The sequence below is a fragment of the Cupressus sempervirens genome, chromosome 11, assembly GCF_028749045.1.
Source record: "Cupressus sempervirens isolate cs-2001-9-10 chromosome 11, ASM2874904v1, whole genome shotgun sequence".
NCBI lineage: Eukaryota > Viridiplantae > Streptophyta > Pinopsida > Cupressales > Cupressaceae > Cupressus > Cupressus sempervirens.
In genome coordinates this window covers 370,453,669-370,474,802 of record NC_143128.1, presented here as the reverse complement: position 1 = coordinate 370,474,802, position 21,134 = coordinate 370,453,669, and the positions used below count along the sequence as shown (strand labels likewise).

At 36.0% G+C, this 21,134-nt stretch overlaps 1 pseudogene; it reads left to right on the top strand.

The window, feature by feature from the left end:
- The first annotated feature begins 468 nt into the window (after positions 1-468).
- On the top strand, positions 469-1,481 carry LOC149529615 (nascent polypeptide-associated complex subunit beta-like; annotated as a pseudogene).
- Positions 1,482-21,134: the final 19,653 nt, after the last annotated feature.

Here is a 21,134-nt window from a genome sequence, read left to right as displayed (position 1 = left end):
GTCTCCAATGTTTCACAGCGCTTTAAATAACACTTTAAACATAGCAAGAAAAACCAAAATGATTTAGCTTTGTGACTTTACCTCATCAAATAATCTCATCTTTATACTATCCATATGACTGAGCATGACACAGGAAGTAGACTAAAAGATGATTACAAATGTTAATTAAATCCATAAATTATTTAGCATTCACAATTGTAGGTTGGAGAGTCAAATGAGTAGCAGCCAAATAACCCGAATTTGAATTTAGGCCTTAAAGCTGGTTCACAGCCCAGAACTCATAACGTATGCCTGATTATGAACTTGTTATTTCTCATAGTAATTTGGAATGACATTCTACAGTCAGGATTTTGTTTGGTTAAAATTAATAAATTATGCTTAACACACCTACAGTTTCTCAATTGTTTATTAAAATCTGTAAAACTATGGGTACACCTAATCAGAGCAAATTGATCTATAATGTTTTAGATGAATTGGGAATAGCTTATGAAGATGGCTCGTGCGGTTCTAACTGGTGGAAGGGGTACAGTGCAAAGGTAAAACTGCATTTGCTAAAATAAATTTGAAATTTGAACCTTTCTCACCTTGAATGTCATTTGGAAGAGTTGTTTAAAACAATGGTTAGTCTTAAAATTCCTGCTTTTTGGTAAATATACATAAAGAAGGCAGTTCACAAGACCACGACAACTGATAACAAAAGACTTCAAAGTACCTTGATTAAGGTTACAAGTGAATTCAATTCCTGCCATTGATGAAGTAAAAATCTTCAAAGATGAGATTGTCATTCATTTTGTAAGCCCAAAAGGTAATAATTTCGTATCTGGTTCTGGTAGTTCTTAAGCTCACACACTATTGGATAAAGTATTTGGTATATATGAGTGATACAAAAGTAGATTGTTTTTTCCTTTATTTATTGTGACTATTGTTTTGACTTCTTTTCCCAGTTCAAGCATCCATTGCTGCTAATACTTGGGTTGTCAGTGGATCTCCCCAAACAAAATGTGGGTCATCAAGGATTACTTTTTTTTAATGCTCTTATCTTTATTCAGTAGGAAAGAAATTAGAACACACACTAGAGACGTGTGCCATCCAGCCATGAGTTATTTTTATAATTTTATTTTGTCATTTGGGAAGTAACTAAATTTGGCTCTCATTGACTATGTCATAACTTCAAGATCTCCTTCCTGGTATCATCAATCAGCTTGGTATGCAGTAAACTTCTGTCATAATTGGTTAGACATCATTGTCCGTAGTACATTGGTTCAGTGGTGTAAACTTAGGACCATTATGTTTTATCTTGTATGGTGTATGCATACTGATTATCTCTTCCCTTTTTATTTACGTTTGAAGGAACTGATAATTTGATCAATTTGAAGAAGATTGTTCAACAGTTTTAAAAGCAAGAATCTGGTGTTGCTAAGGACAACAGCGACGATGCACCAGACCTTGTTGAAGGAGAAATTTTTGAAGAAGCAGCCTAAGATGAGGTTTCTAAATAGAATGTCATAGCCTTAACAGGAGCTATGGAAAGGAAACCCATAAAATTGAAGAAGGCACTCAGCTGATAATTGATAATTATATTCAAATGTTCTAAAACAAATCAAAATAAAATATCTAGGCATTGGAACAGCTCGTGAGCTGAAATTAGACAAGGCAATGTTTTTTTAGATTGCATCCTGAACAACACACCACAAGGGCATTAATAGACTGTGGCTTAAACAATTGAAGCTCAAAACTTTATCTAATGTGTATTTTCAAATTTGCACCTCTTTGCATTTTGAGATTTTGACAATGCCTGTGTTAAGTAAAGGCTGGTTGATCTGTCTAAGACAGGAGAAATGCTGCTTCAGAATCAAATCTCTCAAAAACATGTTCAGGTGTGAAATTCCATTATGGCATACCCCAACGAATGAAGTACAAGTCAGTGAATTCAGCATACGAGGAAAGCAATATGCTGAAGTGATTGAAAAGGGAAGAATTGACAATGGTCTCTAACTGTAAAGTTGAGAGGCATACCATGTTAAATTCTGGGTGCAGAACACCTCAAAGAAAAAGGAACAAGTTTTCGGATACATCATCTAAGCCAAGGTACATACCCGGTGTGGCTGAGAAGGGTATAGTTTGCCATGGCCTCCAAATGTAAAATTAACTGCAACATATACTTTGTACCTAATTTAAAAAGGTTAAAGTCCCAGGATGCAGCATTTATGCCAAAGTGTGTCCACAGTAATTGAAATTATACAATTTGAATTGGCAAATGTCTTTGAGTGTAAAATGTCCAGTCTAACACCAGCACTGGGGTACATTGCGATTGTCGGCCACTAGGACAACTTTCCGAGACGGGGTGACAAAGGGCCTCAATTTTGGAACAATGGGGGGACGGTGGTGGAGTGTGTGTTGTATGCTATACATATATAACTTGAAATACTTGTTATAAAATGATGTTTCAGTTTAACATACCAAATTGAAACACTTTAAAATACCAAAACTGCAACATGAACCAGAGCCATTCAACACTCAACATAGTAACATAGTATACACCCAATAGTAATCTGCACGTCGGGAGAAGAGGGTACAATTCACAGTGATTTTGAAAAGGGTAAAATTGGTCATGAACTACAATTATGGGTGGGGCATAGTTCAGCTGAGAAACTGTAAGTCCTTGCCCGGGATCTAGGTCAAAGAGATGCCTCAAGAAACGGGTGCAGAAGAACAGACAATTGAAGCAAATGTATAGCAACGACAGTACAAGCTTCCCAACAATTTAAAACCATGTCAGAATGAGTTATCCGGTAGTTCTATAAATCCACCATTATTTATAATTCAAATGCATAATTAAACCAAATCGGAGCACAAATATTGTCTTCGGAGGACAATCTCCTACAAAAGTTTCTTAATAATTGCTTCATTACTCTAATGCAATGTCTTGTCTAGGTTAATTCACTCATCAGCTGACAATCTAAACTAAACAAACATACATTGAAACCCTTAAAAATGTACCTGGCTCATCTACGAAGAAGCGGCCTCTGGATCTCAACAAGGAAGACCACATACTCACCACGGGAAAATAAGGAAAACAAACTTACCCAATCTTTGTAAATCACAATAATGCCGAACACAATGGTCTGTTTGAAATTGAACCATACATTTCAATAATATTCAACTTACATTTTAATAATATTCAATATACATTTCATCTGGCAAAACCCAGAACATAATTACAATCTACGTTTCAATAATGTCACTTGTCAAAACAATAAATGATTATTGAATATATGATTTATTCTAGGAACCAAAAATCTATCTCTCCTGTGCTTACAAAGGAATTTCCCGATGAAAAGTCTGACTGATAGGAATAATGAATATCAACTGTATAAATTTCCGAGTGCTCACAAAGCCTGGGATCTTCTATTATTTCCATTTCAAGAAAAGAATAAGGAAATGGGTTCTCCTCAATGGAAGGAAGGATAGTGTTTTGCTGGGGAAGAGCAGCAAAAAGATCTTCATCCATCTTTCTATCGAGGAGGTTTTCCGTCTCATATAATGGGGTTGAAGAAGGGCCTTGAAGGCTGCCCTGATTGGAGAAATCATTATCTGCAGGAAGAGCAAAAGATGGTCCCATTTGATCCATCTCCATTTCTTCACTTATATTGCCCTGATTGGAGAAATCATTTGTACTTGCACCGCCATTAGAACTATGCAAAAACAAGTCCCCATTCTCTGATCGGTTTTGAGAGGGAGAATGTTGATCCAGGTCACTTGCACTTACATCACTAGTAAAATTCTGCAAAAACAAGTCCCAATTCTCTAATTGAATTTCGGAGGGAGAATGTTGATCCAAATCAGCAGCACTTGCACCACTAGTGAAATTCTGCACGGATAAGCCCTCATTTCCTGATAGGATTTTGGAGGGAGAATGTCGATCCAGGCCAGTTTCACGTGCACCACCATTGAAATTTTCTACAAATAATTCTCCATTTTCAGACTCCAGTCTGATGAAAATACGGCAACCACAAAGTAATGAAAGCTCAGAAGCTTTCTTGAAAGGCCTCCCTTTCTCGTTACAAATGTTGAATTCCTTTTACGTCTGTCTTCCCTGTAGCATTTCTCGAGCTTTCTCCTACCCATGCTGCCCTTGCTTGTTACGTATTTCAAATGCTCTATACTCTCTGCTACCCAACTCCCTATGCTCTGTAATTTGGGTATTTTAAATGCTCTATACTCTCTGTTATTCAATTCTATATGCCCTGTTCTTGGAACCCTTCAATTGCTATTTCTGAGCTTGAATTCCCTGCATTGCCCATGCTCAGAATTTATCACCGGGCCTTCAGATAAAGAAGCGCCAAAACCCAACGGTCTGCTTTTTTCGTTGCTAACAACAGCGTCGAAATACATTAACGAGATCAATCCTGTAAACGAGAAATAGACCAAAACAAGCCTTATAGAGCTTGAATTTATAAACGGGCCTCCAGTTAAAAATGCATCAAAACCCAACGGTCTGGTTTTTCTGTTGCCAATCGAAAATTCAAATTTCGTGCCACTTTCCATCTTCGCGGAACGTTCGAGATGTCTGGCCAAAAGAACAACAAAACCAATTCCTCTGCCTTCTGAGGAGGAAATATATTTCTGCTCTGCTTTTTGAGGAGGAATTTCATAGAGTATTTATTTGGAAAGATTATGAGAAATAAGGACTAGTGTTAAAATTAATGCTATATAGACTAATGTTAAATGTAATGATATGAAGAAATTCAAAATTATATATAGAGAGAATGAGTGATTATCATTTTATAAAAATAATTCTTTGATCATTATTAGAATGTTTATTCACAAGATACTAGTTTTTTTTTCATTTTTGTTCTTTTCTATATTAAATTTTAAATTGATTCCAACAAAAGATATATCAATTTCAATAATAGGCAATCTCACATTTTTTAGAGGAAATATACAATTGTATTAAATTAAAAGATCTATTAATTTAATTTTTAATTTTAAAGATTTAATTATATTTTATTAATTTTCATTCGCTAAAAAAGATTTTATTGATATAAAAAAAGATTGCATAGCCACTAAGATTGAGAGACAAAGAGCTCTATCAACACCCACCAAATGCAAAATACCATCACGACCCATCCTACAACTAACCTAGACTAGATACAAATTGTGGAAAACCACTAGTCTATACAACAAAAATTGAGCAAATACCAAGCAAACCAGACAACAGACTTCATCCAAACCACCCAGAAGCCTCCTCCTTGGTGAAATGAGGGAAAGTGATGCAAGAACATCCTGGGGTAGTTTGTAATCATGTATGTTGCAGTGGATTCTAACCTTGGAGTTGGAGAACTTGGTTGAAAGAAGGTGATGCTCGGTCACTACTGGGGTAGTTCTCGATTGTAGTTTCACCCGAGGGACTCAGTAATACTAGCAGTGTTCAGTTGATGATTTGTTTGGTGGAAGTCATGCTCCGTGAATAGGGAGTTCGGTGACATGATTGCTTGGTATGCCCAATGAATATGCAACATGCTCGATGGTTGATGTTATTGCTCAGTGATTTGGTTCACCGACTGGGTGTTCTTGAGAATTTGATCAATCGACCAATGCATTTAATTTGTGATGTGTGTGATCGTGACGTGGATCAATCATGGGATGTGTGAGGACATATTTTGGGTCTTGGGTCTTTCTCTTATGTGCATTTAATGATTGTTGTAAGCTAACTAAGGCATGTTGTGTTTATTTCAGTTCTAGATAATCATATTTGTAATAGGTCAACTTATGGTCATGCAAGTATAAAAGAGGGGTTTGGGTAGTGTTGTAGAGTGACATAGGAGTTGGGAAGTTAGCTATAGATGAATGGCTCAGAGGAACAAAGTTTAGCAGAGCTAGTAGCTAAGTTTGGGCTTATAAACAAGAGGGTTTCATGGTGGCTTGTAAGCACACATTTAAATCATTCTTGGTGTTTCTACTAGAGAATGTGTCATTAAAAATCTAGGCTAGCTAGGATTTTTTTTGGATCTTGTGAGATCTGCCAATTGTTATTGTATTTGGCCATAATTTGGAAGACTTTACAACTCGATACATTGCATGTAACCAATTGTTAATAACTAAAGAATTAGATTTTCTATTAGATCTTGTGTTGTGTGTTGTGTTTCTACTGTGTGGTTATTTGCTAGGGGCTTGTTAACCTCTACTGGAGGTTCACCCAACCTTGCACTATGTTAGGTTATATCAAAGCAAATGTTTGATCTGGTTGGTGATTGTTAGAGCATGGTTGCAAAGATTCCATGCGATTCTTAGTGTAGATCCATGTTCTTGGACTTGTGAACCCCTTCGTAGTTTCTCGTGAGAGGTTATAGGTTGCAATCTGACTTGCAAACAACTCAGGTTTTTCACAAGGTGCTCAGGTAGGAATTGTTGGAGAGGGTTTCTTTCAAAGATCTTGGAAGATGCCTCTGAGAAGATTGGGCTAGGGCTATTGCAGATCTCTGTAATGTGGTGGAGACTAAGATTTCAAAGAAGGTTAGATCGAATTTTAGATCTGAGATGGAGTTGACAAAGACTAATATTTCCGTTGAGATCATAAGGTCTATAGCTCATGTATTGAGGAATGTGGATACAAAATATGGTTATGAGGAAGCTGGTGAAGACTTTGAGGTTGTTGGATCTAGTGGAGAAGATATGATCAATCATATGGAGAGATCTACGGAAGACAAAAATGGTCGGTATAATAGATTTGGAGCTTGGTTAGAAGTAAAGCATAAGATGGATATTTCTAACTTCTCACATACTTTGAATCTCGAGGACATGATTAATTGGATTGGTGAGCTAGAAGACTACTTTGAGTTAGAGGATATTGGAGATCCGCTCAGAGTGAGGTTGGCATAGACCAATTTGAAAGGACATTATGGTATAAGGTGGAAATAATTGTAGAGAGATAGAGAAGAGGAAGGTGAAATGAAAATCACTAGGTGGAGATTGATAGTGAGAAAATTGAAGGCTAAGGTCATTCCTATTGAGTATGAACTTGAGTTATTTGAGAGGTTGCAGAATAAGTAGAAGGATATGACTGTGAAATATTATATCAAGGATTTTTACAAGTTGACTATTCGGTATGGATATAGAGAACTTTCGAAGGAAAATGTGGCCAGGTATATTAATGGTTTTAGATACAATATTTAGGTTCATATTGGTATGTTGAAGATTTATTTGGTTGAGGATGCTTATTAGTATGCTCTGAAGGCTGAAGATAAGTTGAAGAGAAGACATCAAGATAATTCTCAAGGAAAGGAGAGTCAAGAACACTCACTGAAAGATAAAATGACTACTGAAGACGAACCGAAACTTGTTGAACATAGGAGAAGAACAAGTATAGGTGGATTTAAAAGTGCTTTCTATAATTGTGGTGAAGAAGGGAATAGATCTTTTAAATGTTCTTGTCTTACCATAAAGGTTGGTGATAGAAGAGCTACTATGGTAAATGAGAATGAGATCTTGGTAAATGAGCTCAAGGTGGGAGATAGTTTGTTGGTCATAGAAAATTGTTTGGTAAGAAAGCATTGGAACCTTGTCAGAGGAGAAATTTGTTTAGGACTTGATGCAAGTTTGAAGATAAATGATTGAATGTGATTGTGAATAGTGGTACTGCTTATAACCTAGTTGGCGAGGATACAGTTCAAAAACTTGGTTTGAAGAGAGTAAGGCATCCTTGTCCTTATGGGGTCAATTGGTCACAAGATGTACATGCTTTGGAAGTGAAGGAGAAGTGTCTTGTTAATTTTTTAGATTGGCAAGTATATGAATCAAGTGTTGTGTGATATTGTGGACATGAGTAGTTGTAACATATTACTTGGTAGACCTTGGCAATATGATTGAAGGGCAGTTCATGATTGTGTCAAGAATGTGTTTACTATTGAGAAGAATGACATGAATTTTCCTATTCCCTTTGCAGAATGTAGATCTCAGTAGGAGAACCTTGAGTGTTGATAGGAGAGTTGAGTTGAAGGATTCTCAAGGGGTTAAAGATCAACATGGAAAACAAACCTGTGGCATGAGAAAACATGTGAAGAAGTAATGTAAGCAATTGTCTATTGTAGGAAATGATTTGCAGAAGTGGAACAAATGATAGAGTGTACAAGTTGATAACTTGTAGGACATGTATGTGGATAACCAACTCGATGTTTATGTACCAAAACTCAAAAGATGTCCTTCCAGTTACTGAGAACATCATTTTACACCCAAGGTGTCTAATGCAAGTGAATCTTGGGGTAGTTGTAAATCATGTATGTTGGAGTGGCTTTTGACCTTGGAGTTAGAGAACTCAATTGAAAGGAGGTGACACTTGGTCATTAATGGGGTAGTTCTCAATTGTAGTTTCAACCAAGGGATTTGACGATTGAAGGGACTTGGTAATGCTAGTGGTGCTCAATTGAGATTTGCTCAGTGGAACTCATACTCGATGAATAGGGAGCTCGATGGACATCCTTTCTCAGTATGCTTAGTGTATATGTGGTGTGCTCGGTGGATGTTGTTGTTGCTTGGTGGTTTGGTTCACCACCTAGGTATTCTTGAGAGATTTGATTGGTCGACTATGCATTTTATTTGTGTTGCATGTGATCATGACATAGATTGATTGTGGGATGTGTGAGGACCTATTTTGGGTCTTGGTTCTTTCTCCTATGCACATTTAATGATTGTTGTAGCTTGACTAAGGCATGTTGTGTTTATTTAGGTTCTAGATGATTCTTTTTGTAACAAGTGGACTTGTGGTCATGCAAGTATAAAAGAGGGGTTTGGGCAATGTTGTAGAGGGAGAGAAGAGTTGGGAAGTTAGCTAGGTAGGAACAACTTAGAGGAGTGAAGTTTAGAAGAGCTAGTAGCTAAGTGTGGGCTTAGTAAACAAAAGGGTTGTTTGGTGGCTTGCGAGCACAAGTTTAGATCTTTCCTGGTATTTCCACCAAAGGTTGTGCTATTATAGATCTGGGCTAGCTAGGATTTATTTTGGATCTTATGAGATCTTCTAGACTGTTATTGTAATTGCTTTTGTATTTGGCCATAATCGGTGATCGGGAGCTTCTTCGTTTTAGAGATTCTTTGCTCTACCAAGGCTATCTCTTAGGTTCGTAGGGTCTCTTTTCTAACCCTAAGATAGAGGATTCTCTCTTAATCTATTTCTCCCAAGAAACTCAAGAATCAATTCAAGTTCCACTCCTCTAACTCCCAGAATCCCAACTATGCACCTTGTAATGCCTCACCTGGAGATCCTTGGAACAAGGATTCAATACAAGCCAAGATTTATTTTTTAATTTTTAAAACAAGTATGAATGCACACGACAACATCATACAAGAATCACAATGATTGTAACGAAAGACTTCACCAACAATCCTGGCAACCAACAGATCTAGAAGCGCATACCGAGCATATTTGAAGTATGAAGTGCAGTGGATTGATGGAGTTTGTGTGCTCACCAATTAATAAGGAAAACTTCACATTGTCATATAGGATATCTTTTAGGGTACACATCCTTCCATCTACGTGTCATCCAATCAAACTAGCCACTTTGACTATTATATGTACTCTGGTGGTCAACTTTTTGCTAGTTCTGTTAAACCCTGTTACCCTCTCGATCATTTTTTTTGTGATTTTGTATGGCTTATCCATCCACATGTGCTCACCATGCACTAGGATGAGCACGAATCTCACCCATTCCCTTTTGAAGAAGTTTGAAATGTCCATTTCATAAGCTAGGGTTGTGGTTTACAGCTCTTTAACGTCGTCATCTTTTCCTATCTTTTTCACTTGGATCTTATCTTCTAGATTTTTTATCAATGCATCTCCCATTTCAACTATCTTCATCTCAAGATACTTGCCACCATCCTCTAGTAGTAGCATACTACTTGAGAGTGATGATAGGGCTCAATTCATATTTTTCATGCCAATACTTGACAAGATTAGCTCATAGACAAGTAGTTCCTCATCCTATCCATCTACTAGTTCAATATTAAATAGATTATTGTACTTGTTGCGACTCAAAATTGCAAGTGGATTTTGAGGATCATATACAATTTTTTGGCAAAATAACCCCTAGAAAAGATTTTCATGCATGTGTGCCCATAAGTTATTTTGAGTCCAATCATGTGTTCCAAGTTCTCATTGTCTTTTATTTAGTATATTCATCCACCTTGGATCATTAGTTTGAAGTTCCAAGTCATTTGGTGAGGTGTCATTTTGAGCACTTGTCAAATCTGCATTTTTGTAAAAGTGTCAAGCAATGTTCAGAGGACTAGTTTGCATTTGAATATCTTGCATTAGGATAAGTTTCATGACCCGCCACTTTGAGAGTGTTTAATGTACACATCAAAGAACCTAAATTTTATATTTACAATCATTTCTACATGTTTTGATAGGTTTTATATATCCCCAAAGTCGGTTGTTTAGTATTTTTATGTTGATGCACTCAAGCCTTGTTTGACTTTGTGTAACTTTGACCTGGTTGACCAGACTAAGGAAACTCCTTTACCTCTGCAGTCTAGGGTTAGAGACATGCTATGTTCCATATTTGAGCTTATGATAAATCTGTTTGACTAGTTTTCAAACACGGTTCCAAGTGTAATTTCTAAGGTTTTACTTGTAATCAAATCTGTAGATTGATTGGAAGCCCTATTTGAGATGCTATAACTTTGAAACTATGATTGATGAGCCTAAACCAATAACACCACTGCATTCCACACTGAAAATAATTTAAGTGTCCCAATTTTGAAATCATCATGAATCCATCTGCACACTTTCCTTTCCATTCCATTTACAAAATACCTAATTATGCAATTCTCAAAAGCCAACTTTGCACACTTACCAAATGTGCCCTATTAATTGCCATGAGAAAAAATTGTAGATTCATACTTTACATATCCAATTCTATTAATGCCTCGAGTTGTAGGTTTCCAAGTGATTTTTTGACTTGTTTTTGAGGTCATAACCAAGCATGGTTATATGTTTCTAACAAGTTTACATGTAGGACAGTTTGAAATAGGCAACTTTGACAATTGATATCATTTGACTAGAAGATTTTCATGAGATAAGAATTTTCAAATCGAAAGAGCATACACTAGAGAATGAATGTGCCAAGTCTTAGCTCTCGGTTAGGTGTTTTTGTCAGTTTTTCAGGCCAATTTTAGAGGCTCTCAGCACAAAAGTGACACTTCTTAGAAAAGGTAAAAATGGATTTTAAATGAGCAAGAATGATCAAATTTTATTTTGAATATTATAAAGAGATCAATCAGAACATCAATTTGAGAAGTTAGTTGTTTGAAAATGAAAAACAATTTAAGTTGTTTGAAAATGAAAAACAATTTAAGTTGTTTGAAAATGAAAAGCAATTTAGCGGAACCCACTTTGGGGCCTAACTGACTTCATATGACTAATAAAATATTAAGGATTGAAGATTTTTAAAAAGGGAGATTATAATGATTCTAATAAACTTTTCATCCACTTATTTTTTTGCAAAATGGATTGTATCAACTTGCCATCCACCTAGTTATTTGCAAAATCTGATATGTTAGTAGTGGTGAGAAGTTGTTTTGAGTTTCTATTATGAGATTGTGGGATGAAAAAGATGAATGGTGCATACAAATGAATCTCGTATCCAACCTGAGAACATAAAATGTATAAGAGTGCACAACTTTAGCAAAGATGAGAGGAGGAAATTAATTATGGAAAGTCGAGTTTGTATTCTAGCAGAGCTTTGTTCAAGATGTTTTTGATTAGCTTTGAAAGCCATTTTGGCACTACTTTGAGGGAACACTTATTTCCATGGATTAGCACAATTGCTAAAGAGAGAGTGCCCATCATTGATTCCCTTCCCAATTTGCTCACAATGCATAAGAGGATGACTAGATGTTTGTATTTTGCATTTTTCCTTCAAATGAAATCAGCTAGTTGAAGCATAAATGATGCTCCAATTCTAATGTGAGGGTCCCATGTTCAAATATGAATCAAGGGAGAATGAATATTTTTAAAGGAAAGATCAATTTCTTTATCCCACATTCACTATGGGCAGGGAGCTTTTCGTATTTTTATATCCACTCATTCAATTGGTAATTGTCTTAAATGCTAAGGCTTAAGGACAAAGATAACCTCTGATGCATGGGGCCCAATACATTGCCAGATTTGCAAAAAAATTTAACAACCACACATGTGACCTAAGGGCATGTGAATGACCACACATGTGACTTAAGGATGATGTCGAAACCCAATGACAAATGAGAAGGCACCACATGGCATGCACTTTGATTTGAACAACCACACATGTAAATGACCACACATGTGACCTAAGGATGATGTGGAAACCCAACAACCAATGAGAAGGCACCATGTGGCATGCACTTTGATGTAGGATGAGGTGGAAAAACTAATACATGGTAGAAGGTTGTATTGTCAAAATTTTCTGCAACGTATGAGATGAAAAGTGTCATGGCCCCCACTTAGAACCCAAATTATAGTGTTCTCCACCTAAGAGAGATAGATAGATGATATAAAATAATCTCATTTAAAATACATTACTATTAACAATTGATATAATGATAAATAAATATCATATATTCATTAAGTATCATATAAGGTTATATATTACCAGAACTAATACATGGTAGAAGGTCGCATTGTCAAATTTTTCTGCATCGTATGAGATGGAAAGTGTCATGGCCTATAGTGCCTCTCCCATTTGACTTCTATAAGTCATCCTGATGGATGCAACCTTGTTGATCTTTTGTTGTGATGGATCATGATTGTGACCATGAGTGGTCTACACCGTTGAGGTGTTTGGATTTATGTTTCTGTATCAGTTGCTTTGATTATGCTTTTGTCTGATCTATGAGATTGTGATTGATGGTTCACTGAAGTTTGTGCCAGTGGTTACCAGGATCGATGTGGTATCATGAGGTTGTTCCATGATTACCTGAAGATGTGTGCAGAGATTACACTATGTACTATTACCATGCTACACTAGACTAGGTTCCTGTAGCAATGGTTAGTCATGTTTATGACTGTGTTTGCTTATGTGTTTTAAGTGTCTTTTTGTTGATTCTGTAATCAATAATTATTAAATGCTTAAGTAATTAAATGGATTGTTCATGTTGGATTATTTGGTTATGTGTTGCGGACATTTACCTTGTTATATTTTGATCTGAGAGATATCTGTTCTTATGTGATGCTTTATATTTGAGAGGACCTGAGGGCCAAATGTTACACCTTGATTCCAGTATCATAGATTTTAGACTACTATGTTGTTCAGTTGATCATATTGCATGACGATGCCATTTTGTGATGACAGTGTGTTTTATGATGATATCTGGTTATCTGGTTTTTGGACATACCTCTGATTTCGTTATGTGATGGATTTAATGCTATGGTTATTTACTTCATTCCTGCGTTGTTATGCTTTATGCGAACGTGAGTGATGTAAATAGATTATTTTAATATAATTAAATAAATGGTTAAATTAGGTGATTTAATGAATTTATTGCTTCGGCTATGTTATTATATGCAATTGCACTTAATCGTGTTGTTTAGTGTGTAGGATTTATATCCTTGGCAGTGGCACATGGAGTTAGTGATTCAGCCATTCATATTTTACCAATGTGGTCCTTATATGGTCGATGTATCCTTAATTAAATGTTTAATTTAAACCTTGTAGTGATTATTAAATTCGAACTCATTTGCATTATGTGATTAGACCAGTAAGCGTGTCTGTGCATTTAGAGGTTCGCATTGTCGCAAAAGTTATTAAGGATATTTTGGTGTTTTTGGGTTTTCGAGCTTTTTAATTTTCTTATTTTAATTTTTGGCAGCTTTGCCATAGATGAATTCCTATTTATAAGAATAGCCTATTTTCGTTTGGGTCGATTCGGGGTTTAACTAGGTTGGCTGGTTATTTGTCCTAATCGATTATTCACTGGAAAAGTGAATAAGTATCTAAAAAGGAATTTAATTCCTCACTTCTCACTTTTGAATTAGAAAGTTGGAGAGTAAAACCCAAAATCCTCTTCATAAGGATTTATTGTTTTGTTCATTGTGGGAGCTACGGGCGTGGGATCGTCACGAGGTTAAGCTCATTGGATCCAACTCGAGGAAACCTTGGATTGCCACAATTTTCAGCCACTTTTGCGAGCATTTTATTTTCTGGTTCAGATTCTTGTTTTGCCCTTTTGGCTGTGAGGTAGGGCTTTCCTGTTTTATGGTTTCTACTTCTGTTTTTGGCAGCCATTTGTTTGGAGGCTGAGAACTAGTGTTCCCCTCCATTTTTGTATGCTAGTTCTACCCGGTTGGGCGGGTACAAACATTTCCTTGTTTTTCGAAATTAGGGTTTGGGGTTTTGCGTCGTTATGCTGGCTATTTTTGCATACGATGTCCAATTCCTTTTATTTTTGGATTTTTTGGGTTTTTGAACCCAAAGGCCAAATGGGTTTTAATTTTGAAGTTTTCCAAATTTTGGGATTTTTACCTCATTTTGCATGCCGCCCTATTTTCTCGAGTTTTCTCAGCACAATGTGGGTCGTGGACTTGGATGATTCGTTTGGATATCAGTTAGACCACTTTTGCACTCTTATGTTGCATTGGGATGCATGTTGCATCCGTACTCCTGACATTGTGTTCAGTTGAGTGATTTTATACCTGTGTTATTGTTTCTTTTAGACCTTTGTTGTTGTTTCATGAGTGCTAGGATTCGTGTAGAATCCATACTCTCAGATTGAGGCCGGTTGAGTGAGTTCATGATGTTTGGTCTTGTTGCATCATTGGGATTTGTGTAGAATCCATACTCTCGAATTGAGGCCGGTTGAGTGATTTTATGATGTATGGTTTTGTTGGCTTTGGGATTCGTGTATAATCCATCCTTTCCATGTTGCTTTTGGTTGGGTGTTCTCTTTGCATTGTATTTTCATCCTGTCCTTTTGTTTTGATCTTTGTGATGGTGGTGTGCCACACATGAGTACGTGCGCGTACATTTTTCGGGTGACTTGCGAGGCTCGATCTTTCGTGGTACTTTCGGAAGTTATGATCATTGGGGTTGGGATGGGAGTATGCATGCCCACGGGCACTTGTCGTAGGATGAGCATGGGTAGGGTAGGGTAGCATATGGAGGGGGCTTCTATCTCGCAACCCGATGATCATGGCATCATGGGTTGGCAGAGGAAGCTTTATATAAGTGATAATTAAATAAAATATGTGAATGATAATAAAACTTAAGATAATAAAAAGGTTTGGGGTGCTAGAGCCTTTCCGTTGAGGGATATTGAATCTGCACAGGTCCTCGCTTGGGCTTTTTGATGCCAAGTGACTCTCCATGATGTTAGTCCCTACTTAGTAGCCTTTTGATTGTCTGACCAGGACCTGTACTCCTTTCTTTGTCTTAGGTTCTTGGTTGCAACCATCATACTGTCTGGCGGGAGTGTTAGCCATGGATGTTGTTTTTGTGTGGTTGTGGTTGGCTCTTTATCTCCATTAGCATGGCAGGTGTGGACCTACGGGTTCCATGTGGTTGGGAGGTGTAGCTACCAACATAATTGCTAGGGACTGGTGTACAGAGGCAATCTTTTGTCCTAGTGCGACCGTTGCTGGATGTTTTCACTTGGTACTTTGGGTTCCAGAGTATGCTTTCTTTTGATTTATGCTTTCATTGGAATGCTTGGATATCATGTTTAGATGATGTTAGTTTATTTGATGCATTCTCATATTATGATGTTTAGCATATGATTAGATGATGTGAATTGTTGTATTAGCATATCTGTTGCTTATTGTTGTTTAGCATGTAATAGGTGATGTTATCTACTGTAGGATTATCTTATTCGTTATCACTAGCATGTTAGATTTCCTTATGCTGATATTGTAGCATGTTTTAGTAGTGACATCCCTATTATGATAGTACCGACAATCTGGTCGGTGGCTTGGGATGTTACGCTCGGGGGATGGCTAGGACCCACGATGGTCTTATGATGCTATTAACGATTGGGAGGAACCGCACACTTATTTGGTTGTTTAGTTTCTTATGGTATTTCTGTTTACTACGATGTTTATTTCAGTATGTTCCTTACTGTTATGGTTTAGATGGATAGATGTTCCTCTTTCCTTTCTATTATTGCTCTCGATTGTTCATTCCTCGATTTACATGGATCTGATACTCCCCGGTGTGGAGGTTTCCTTGTTTTTAAGCTTTTTGTTTGTGTTTTGTTGTCGCGCTGATTTGTTTTCTCGCGTGGAAAGGTAGTTCCTCGCAGGAGAAAAGTATAAGTTGACATATATTTAATTCCTTATACTTAAGATATATTTTAATATATGCGACAAATCTTTTGAGATAGGTTTCAGACCTCTTGGAGAAGAGATAAAGATTCTAAGAAATTTTAGGGCTTCAGAAATCTAGACTTAGCCAATTTTCAAGGCTTCAAGATTTCAGACTTAGCCAGATTTTAGGTTTCTGCATTCTACCCTGACTTGGTGTTCTGTTGATGAGTGGTTGTTTCTTGAGCCCTCATCTTGTGCATTGTCTTTGTTGGCTTTGTTTGTGTGTGTCAGTTTGGTAGTGGTGTTTGGAGATTCATTGGTTGCCAGCATTATGGTGAAGTCTTCCATTGCAATCTTTGTGATCCATGTATGATGTTGTCTTGTGCATTCATACTTGTAAAAAATAAATTCTTGGCTTGTATTTCATCCTTGTTTCCAAGGATCTCAAGGCGGGGCATTACATGGCCCCCACTTAGAACCCAAATTATAGTGTTCTCCACCTAAGAGAGATAGATAGATGATATAAAATAATCTCATTTAAATACATTACTACTAACAATTGATATAATGATAAATGAATATAATATATTCATTAAGTATCATATAAGGTTATATGTTACCAAAACTAATACATGGTAGAAGGTCGTATTGTCAATTTTTTTAGCAAAGTATGAGATGGAAAGTGTCATGGCCCCCACTTAGAACCCAAATTATAGTGTTCTCCACCTAAGAGAGATAGATCTAGATGATATAAAATAATCTCATTTAAATACATTACTATTAACAACTGATATAATGATAAATGAATATAATATATTCATTAAGTATCATATAAGGTTATATATTACCATAATATAACATAATCTATATATCAACATATTGATATAATAATGATATTATATTAATATAATAATAAATATAATATAAAATAGTAATACATCAAATACGATGATTGAAATGTATAGTTATTAAATGATAAAGAATAAGTAATATTTATGATAATTAATAATCAAATAAAGACTAACAATTATGAAAATGTTAATAATAATAATATATTAACCATATAATTAATAATGTGACACGTGTCCATGGGCCCAGGTTGCAAAGGTGGTGATGTGGTCCATTTGAGAATATTAGGATGTGCCATGTAGCATTGACGTGGTGGGCGACCCAAACAAAGGATGACAGAGCATTGATTGGATGATGACAAAGATGGTGATTTGTACATAAGAGCCAATCAAAAGATGACATGTGGCACTCCCAGTTGACCAAATTTGACCTAAAACTGGAGCAAAAGGTAAATTTATTGTTTCAAAATAAATATTAAAATAAATTCACCAAAGTTGAACGCAATCAAATGGGAGGATTGATTATTAAGTATGCCTGGCAAATCAGATTAAAAGGGGAGTGTTAAATTCAAAAAAGGAATTTGAGCACATACGAAGCCTCATTTTTTTGGTTTGAAAAGAGTTCCTATTATCATGTTTGAAACTTTATAGGAAATGAAATATTTTTAATGTTAAAGAGGCATGTTCATGGTTTTGTTTTGCAACTTCAAAGGGGCACATCTAGTATGATTTTAATGCAAATGTAGCACTATCATATACCTTTGGAAAGGCCTCAAACCGAACCTTCCATTTTTATAGTAAGATCAAGTGCAGGTGTTAATGGGTGAAAGTTGTTCTGAATTTTGTTATTGCAAGGGCATTTGTGAAACTGTATTTTGTTGGTTCTCCCATAGCAGTTTGGATTCAGTTTGTGAACAAATGATGATGTGGGTTGCCTCCAAACTTGGAGAGGGTCATGCCATTAGTGTTATTTTTCTTTCTAATCTACTTGGTGGGGATTTTAGCAATGTTATTGTCAACATATCTAGTATTCTATCAAAGGGGTTTCTTATCATTTTAGAGAGATATTTGGAAAGTTTGGTGTGCCAAATGATGAGATTTTATTTAATGTTTAGTTGGGGAGAGATGAGAGAGGCTTTACACCAGCAGAAGATGGAAAATGGAAATGACATTTGGCATCCAAAGATCACATCCGACCATTTTTTTCTTATATTTTCTTCTCTCTTCTCATTGAACAAGGTTGGTTCCAAGCTATTTGAGAAAGTTCTCAACCTGATTTTCCACCATTCTTTGGCATTTTCTTGTTTAGAACAATATATTGTCTATCTCTTTGATCAAAATAATATAGTGATAGTTATAGTTCTCATCTATTTTTTTGTTTATCTTGAGTTATTATATTCATTCTAATGTATTTGGTTTCAAATAAATGAATACAAAGCAATAGTTGGAATAGTTTCATTTTGAATCTTGTCTCCTATCTTTGAGTTGTATAATTTTCAGTGATCTATTGACAAAGAACCCAGATCTTAGTTACAACTTATTTTGATTTGCATGCCATTATATTTTTTGTTGTTGATTTAATGAATCAAGTAAATGCTTAGTCTATTTTGATAGAGTTGTGGATTTTATGGAAGGATTTTATGAGTAGAAGATTCATTTTGAAAATTGATGTTTCATTTACAAAGTAAATGGATAGATCATAAGGATCATGGTGTATGTCTTGATTTCAATAATACAAAATGGATAGGGCACTGATCTCAGCTAGGAGATTGCATGTCTTTGTTGTTTCATATCTAGTTCTTGATGAAATCAATTTTAAAAAAAAAATCCATTTACCTTTCATGTTTAAGAGTTGAAAGTAGACCCTCATCACTTAGCTTGTGGATTCATAGGTTATGTTACTAGCTATTTCATACCTATCTAATTACATAAGTTTAGAAGAATTAGAGTATTATATGCTTTGTTTAGATCAAATCTATGTTCTTGCACTAGTTATATTGATGAATCTAAAGGTCTACCCACCTAGGTTTTTGCAAAGCCTAAAGTGTAGAAGGAGTATAACCTTGTTTGTTGTTCCATATTCTATCCAAGGTATATTGATCATGGGAATTAGCTATCCTTAAATACATTTTGATGCAGGAGCATCAAGCTTGGATTTTTGTGGACCTTATGGTTTGTGCAATTGGGGGTGTGTTCAATGCATATTGGGCAACCTTGTTCTAAGTGTGCATAAAGTTTGGAGTTATCAACTTGGAATTAGAGCTATTTTGGTGATTATTCATTATGTGTTCCTAATTTATTGTTAGACTTTGAAAATTGTATTTGTGAGCTTTGGTCCAAGGGAGTTGGCATTTACGCTCTTAGATTTGGATAGTTGGATGGCACATGGACCTATGTCTAAGTGCACATACTCTTATGTGGTCTCTTGAGTTAGTCATGCTTTGTAAACTTGGGGCCTATCCTATGTATTTAATTTAATTTATGTATTTAATGTTTGTAGCCAAGCCAACTTGTATCTTGATGGTGTATTTAATATGAGTATTTATTTAATGTGAGGGTCTCTAGGCTAACTTGTGGCTTGGTTTAGTATAAGTAGAGGGTCTTGTAGAGTCTAGAGTCATCATGCAATTCAACATGGAGTAGTTGAGGAGAAAATTTTGAGCTAAGCTAATAGTTGTAGCTTGGGAAACAAGGAGGTTGCTTGGTGGCTTGCGAGCACAAGTTTAGATTCTTCTTGGAGTTGTCTACCAGAGTATGGTTCTAGACTAGCTAGGAGTTGGATTTTGTGAGGTCTTGTTGAATTAGTATTGTAATTTCTTATGTATTTGGTCATAACCCGGAAGGCCTTAGAGTCAGGCGTGTTGGATGTAAATATCATGATTCTATTATGATAATTGGTGGCATATTTGGATCTAAATCTATGTGTTATTTTTATTCTTCTATTGTTTGGTCATTTTTTTAGGGGCTAGAACATCTCTTTTGGGGATTCTCTTTCCTTGCACTACATTAGGTAATATCAGAGAAGAGTTGTTCCTAAGCATGCAGATAGATCACCAAAGTTGAGGTAGTTTGCACTAGGACCTTGGGTTAGGGAGAAGTTGATATGAGAAGATCTTGATCTAATGGTGATTGTGTTGAAGATCAATTGCTTCAGGAGTCCTAATTGGTGATTCTTGGTATGGGGTGGTAGATTGTGATCTAAACTACACTTGCACATTTTTTTTGTTAATTGATCAATTGGTTGCAAAGATGGAAGGTTGATATTATTGGAGCATGATCACAAAGAGTTTGTGAGATTTGCATTGCAGATTTGTGTTCTTGGACTTGTGATTTATTATTGGTTGTTTATGTGAGGTTCCAAGTTGCGATCTAACTTACAAACAATTTGGGTTTATCACAAGGTGCTTGGGTGAGATTTGTTACGAGGAGACAAGGATAAATGAGGTGATTTCTTAGGCGGGCACTACGTTGCCTAAACAAGTTGAGGAACATAAGAAGGAAGTTGTATGCTAATGGAGTTGGAGTCTACCGATCTAGAAGAGAGTTGTCTAGAAGGTTAAAAGACTTTTTTGAGAACAAAGATGGCATTTCAAGGTCAAGGTGGTGGTTGGTTTTGTTGATTAGTTTGTGGAGTTTGATGTGAAACCTATAGAGCAACTTGTGGTTTTTGCTAAAGAGTTTCCTAATATTTTTTTATGATGGAATGGTAATTGGTTTTCATGATCAGTTGGTTGAGTCTGACATGGAAGTTTTAGAGCATCTTGTTGTGACAAATAATATTACTAAGGATTTTTATACGGATGCGGATTTGCATATGGTTCCTGATATGGATTTGAATTCGTATGTTTTTACTGAGATGATTGCTGATCCATATGTTTTTGATCTACATGTGGTTGACATGGTCGAAGATTTACATGTTGCTCTTAGTGTGGATTTGGGCTTACATGTTGTTGATTTGGCTTTGGAGTTACATAATGTTGATGTCATTGATTTCAAATTGGAGGATGTTAGTATTGTTG